Below are 6000 nucleotides of genomic sequence, written 5' to 3' on the forward strand. Positions count from 1 at the left end.
GGAAATATAAAACCTTATATTAGAATTATAAATTATATAATCAATTAACTAGGAATTTATAACCTAGTTAAATACAAGACTTGAGGTGGCGTATAACAAGGTTAAATCACTTAGATTATAAATTAAACAAAGATTAGGGACCAAACTTGCAAAGATTGAAAGTTGATGTTAAAATAAGAAATTAACATACCACACACCCACATACGTGAGTGTCTGGTCGAACAGAACAAGAGGGGGGCGACCAGGGTTCTCTTTTCAAACCCAATTCCTCACAAAAGCTCAAAATTGGAAGCCTAAATCAAGTCTAAATCAATTTTCGAGCATAGATTCATGATCACCTAGTTGAAAGGATTTTAAGGTATATAAAATTGTGATATTTTGATTCATCATGAATTCTAGGTTAATTGTAAAAAAACTTAAATTGAGCCTAAATATATCATGCATGAATGAATCTTGAAGTGATATGATGTCTAGAGTTAAACCCTAGATGAATTCTTGTGAAAAACCTTGCATCATATATGTAGGGTTTGTGATTTACATGGTAGGGGATTAATGAGCTTGAAGAAACTTGATAAATACTAGAATTATGACTCTTGTTCTAGCGCAATCTGAATTTATGAAGTAATTTCAGAAATATTGATGTTAAGACAAGTGTAGAATTGTCTAATTGAAGTTAAATTAGATGCTAAATTCAAGTCATAAACTTGGTTTGGTTTATATAAAAATCTGACCCGCTAGGTGTTTGGTAAAATGCCTAAGTAGAGATTAAAATGTTAAAAGTGGATGAAAACGCAGATTTGATTATTTCTTTTTATAATGATGCGTTAATGATTATAAAAAGAGTTCTAAATCACTTGTAAATTGAACTCTCTAGGCAAGGAGTCCGGATCGTCAAGCGGACAAGCCGGAGGGAATACGCGTGGGAAAGGTGTGCTCTAAAGGTACGAAATTTACCGTTTTCGCTACATTCTGTTTTATCGTAGTCTTACATTGTTATATTGAAATTGGTAAACAAGATAAACCATTAAGTCACAGAAGAGGCAAAGGGCCTTAAACAAGTAAAACAAGTCTAAGCATGAGTTAGACATAGAGTTTGGTTATGTCTAGTAATGGGAATACTCATTTGGCATCCAAATGGGTCAAAACATGTTGTGAAACGAACCTAGAAAATTAATAGCCATCACTTTTGATTGGTTATGTATCAAGCGAATGTCGCGTAAAGGACACGCAAATCCATAGTAAAACAGAGCCCTCGTAGAGGGATTATAGTTCAGAACATTCGCTCGTCGAATGATTCCGAAAATGCACGGCAAAATTCTTGAAACAAGCCTTATGGTTATGGCGCAAGCAACCCTCGGGAGGGGAGCAATAGCGCATACTCGGTAAGCATGGAAACGGGTGTATTGGCCTTGGGTTTATGAGAAAATAATGCGTGTTATGCACTTATAGACAAACGGGACAAATAAACAAGAGATAGATTATAGAATAACTGTTTTGATATAATCCTTTTATGAAAAACGAGTTAGTAGGCGCGTCCGTAATTAAATTACGGTCGCGTAGGAAAAAGAATCGGTTAAAACGGGCTTACGGATCAAAAGTTACGACCGTTTGAAGTTATACTTAGTGAAAATTCGGAGCTGGCAGAAAATGCAGGTCCAAAAACTGGACCTGCTGGAAAACGTGTTCCCCCGCGCCACGCGACGGGGGTGAGTAGATCTGGAGCGACACGCGGGGCCTCCCGCGCCACGGGAGAGCCCTTCGCGACACGCGACAGGGTGAAGTTGAATTTTATTTATTTTTTGATTGTTTCAATCATAGAACTCGTTTATATGCATTGTATGTATGTCTTAGCTAACTTTTTAAGTGGTTTTGACTCTAGGTATTAAAGGGGGTCCTTCGGGGTGATGATCGAGCATGTTTCAAGAACCGAACACAAAACTTTTGGATGCTTCCGCGTTAACTCGATCTTGTTTAGACAATGTTTTTGGTGTATATAGTTTGCTATTCATGTGTTTAATGTTTCAAACCAGCTAGTAGTTAACTAGTAGGTGTTATTACAAAAACTTGTTTTGTACTTATTATCAAAATGTATGGTCTTTAAACATGAAAATTTTGTAAACTCAGATTTTAGTATGAAGTTCATGTAAGATATTATTAAATCCCGTCCTTTTATTAAGGGTCTTACAAGTTGGTAATCAGAGCTCAAGGTTGTCAATAAAGTGATCGGTTCAAGCTTGATCAAGCATCCGGTAAGAGTTAATCGTTTTAAGTAGATTTAGAGAATATAGAAATAAATCATGAACAAATATGCATGAAAAGAGTGTGTAAGCCCACTCAAACACAGGAAATGCATGAAACAAGAACGATTGAATCAAGTATTGAAATTGATTAAATCAAAACAAGTAAATCATGTATTATAAATGAAATTTTTAACAAGTAATGTAAACATTTCGGTAATAGAGATGGTTGATGAAGGTAATGCTGATGCGGTGCCAAGAGTCACCGAACAAATGAGAGAAGTGATTGCCGAAGAGGTTGGAAAGGCGATCGAAAATAGTTTGTGGGGCTTTATTGATAAAATTCAAAACACGGTTCTATCAATAGTAGACGAGAGAATCAAGAAATTGGAAGATGATTCTAATTTAGCAAAGGAAAAGCCCGGAGGACGAAAGCCTTGTTCATACAAGGAATTCATGGATTGTAAACCACCAATATATAATGGGGAAGTTGACCCAATAGTGTGCCAACGATGGCTAAGTGATATCGAAGGGGTATTCGAGAGGACCCATTGTGATGAAGATGACTACGTAGCCTATGGTACGGGTCAATTAAGGGGTCAAGCGAAAGATTGGTGGGATAACAAAAATAGAGAGATTGGTAGGGAAGCGGCTAAGGTCATGACATGGGAAGAGTTTAAGACGCCATTTCTTAAACATCATAGCCCCAAGGCGGTCGTTAATAAAATCAAGGAAGAGTTCATGCAACTTAGACACAAGGGCGAGACCATAGACAAGATTACGGCCACGTTTATGGATAAGATGAAGTTTTGCAATGAATTGGTGACGAATGAAGAACAAAAGATATACTACTACCATAACATGTTGAGCGCTGAGTATAGGGAGTTTATGACTCCTTCAAAATACGAGACCCTTACCGAGATCATAAATGTTGCTCGGGAACGGGAGATTGAACTGAAAAAGTAAGTTGAACGGGGTGAACGAAGGGCACATGATGTTAATCCAAGCCCTAACAAGAAAGCGCGAACAAATGAAACAGGGAAGAAATCGGATGCAAAAGGCGGGTCGCCAAGTTGCAAAATTTGCGGAAAAGGCCATAAGGGTGAATGCCGTTTCAAGTATAAACCTTGTCCCATATGTCGGAAGACGGGACACATGGCTACATCATGCCCGGAGAAAGTGACGGTTTGCTACAATTGTTATCGACCGGGTCACAAGAAGTCGGAATGCCCAGAGCTGGTTGGAAAGAAAGAAGGGCAAGACGCGAAAGGTGAAGCCCCAAAAGCAAAGGCAAGATCTTTCCAATTGACTGCCGCTGAAGCAAAAGTTGAACCTGAAGTGGTCTCAGGTATATTTGCTGTAAACTCGATTCCTGCACGTGTATTATTTGATACGGGTGCGAATAAATCCTTTATTTCATATGAATTTATTCGACATCCTTCATTTGTTCTAACAAAATTACCTATGCCCTTAGAAGTAGAGATAGGTAATAACAAGAGTTTCATTGTCTGTGACGTATGTGAAAACTGTAAATTGAGCATTGATGACGAAGAGTACACAATAGACTTGATCCTGATGTCAATGGGAGAATTCCAAGTGATCGTAGGGATGGATTGGTTGTCCCAATACCACGCGAAGGTGGTATGTTTCCGAAAGGAAATAAAATTGACGTCTCCTAGCGGAAAGCAAGTTACGATATATGGAGAAAAAGGAGGTAACCTGGTGGTATGCTCAATGCTAGAAGCCCACAAACTTATGAAACATGGATGCAAGGCCTACTTGGTATACGCAAGCGAGTCGGAGAAGGAATCCCTCAAAATTGGAGACGTGCCGGTGGTATGTGATTATGAAGACGTGTTTCCGGAAGAACTACCGGGAATACCACCAGAACGGGAAGTAGAGTTTGGAATCGAATTGATTCCGGGCGCAAAACCTGTAGCCAAGGCGTCGTATCGGCTCGCGCCATCGGAGCTACAAGAATTGATGTCTCAAATTCAAGAATTGCTCGACAAAGGGTTTATCCGACCGAGTGTATCCCCGTGGGGCGCACCAGTTCTATTCGTGAAAAAGAAGGACGGCAGTATGCGCATGTGTATCGATTACCGAGAGTTAAACAAACTCACGGTAAAGAATCGATACCCACTTCCAAGAATTGATGACTTGTTTGACCAGCTACAAGGAGCAAGTTGGTTCTCAAAGATAGATCTTAGATCGGGTTATCACCAATTGAAAGTCAAGGAGGAGGACGTACCGAAGACGGCCTTTCGTACGCGGTACGGGCATTATGAGTTCCTTGTAATGCCCTTTGGGTTGACTAATGCACCCGCCGCTTTCATGGACCTCATGAACCGGGTTTGTAAACCTATGCTGGATAAGTCGGTAATTGTATTTATCGATGACATTTTAGTATATTCGAAGAATGAAGATGAGCATGTGCATCATTTGCAAGAAGTGTTAGAGACACTCAAACGAGAAAAGTTGTATGCAAAATTCTCAAAGTGTGCCTTCTAGCTACGAGAGGTGCGGTTCCTTGGGCATATCATTAGTGCCGATGGGGTACTAGTGGACCCGACAAAAGTAGAGGCCGTGTCAAAATGGAACACTCCAAGAAATCCCTCGGAAATCTGAAGCTTTTTAGGCCTCGCGGGATATTATAGGAGATTCATACAAGATTACTCCAAAATTGCTTTACCATTGACCAAACTGACTCGCAAGGAGGAACAGTTTGTATGGGGCATCGAGCAGGAGGAAGCCATCCAAACGCTCAAGGAAAAGTTAACTCACGCTCCGGTGTTAACATTATCGGAAGGAGTTGACGACATGGTGGTTTATTCGGATGCGTATCATTCGGGGCTCGGATGTGTTTTAATGCAACGAGGCAAGGTCATCGCCTACGCCTCGAGACAATTGAAGATCCATGAGAAGAAATACCCGACTCACGACTTGGAACTGGCGGCAGTGGTGATTGCTTTAAAAATATGGAGGCATTACTTATATGGGGTAAAATGTACAATCTTTACCGACCATAAAAGTTTGAAATATTTCTTCGATCAGAAGGAATTAAACATGAGACAAAGGCGGTGGTTGGAAACGGTCAAGGATTACGACTGTGAGATACACTACCACCCCGGAAAAGCTAATGTAGTGGCTGATGCGTTGAGCCGAAAGGCGGATGGCGCCCCGATACGAGTGCAATCATTGCAGCTTATTGTGACCTCGGGTTTACTTGAATAAATGCGAGGAGCACAAAACGAAGCAGTAAAGACGGAAAACTGGAGAAAGGAAAGAATTGTTGGCCAAGTTAAGGATCTCGAAGAAGGTAACCACGGTTTGAAAACAGGTTTCAATAGAATTTGGGTCCCTAACATATGTGGAGTTAAAAAGCTTCTACTTGATGAAGCTCACAAGTCCCGTTATTCCATTCATCCGGGAGCGACCAAGATGTATAACGACCTAAACAAAACTTTTGGTGGCCCGGGATGAAAAGAGATGTTGTGAAATACATGGAGAAATGCTTGACATGTCTACAAGTCAAGGCGGAGCACCAAAAACCATACGGCAAACTTCAACCGTTGGAAATCCCGGTTTGGAAATGGGAACACATTACGATGGACCTATTAACCAAACTACCAAAGACGAAACGCGGTTTTGATCCTATATGGGTAGTTGTTGACAGACTAACCAAGAGTGCTCATTTTATCCTGATACGTGAAACGTATGCGTCCGAAAAGATGTCTGAAGTTTACACTAATGAGATTGTAGC

Source organism: Helianthus annuus, chromosome 11 (assembly GCF_002127325.2).
Source record: "Helianthus annuus cultivar XRQ/B chromosome 11, HanXRQr2.0-SUNRISE, whole genome shotgun sequence".
In the NCBI taxonomy this organism is placed as follows: Eukaryota; Viridiplantae; Streptophyta; class Magnoliopsida; order Asterales; family Asteraceae; genus Helianthus; species Helianthus annuus.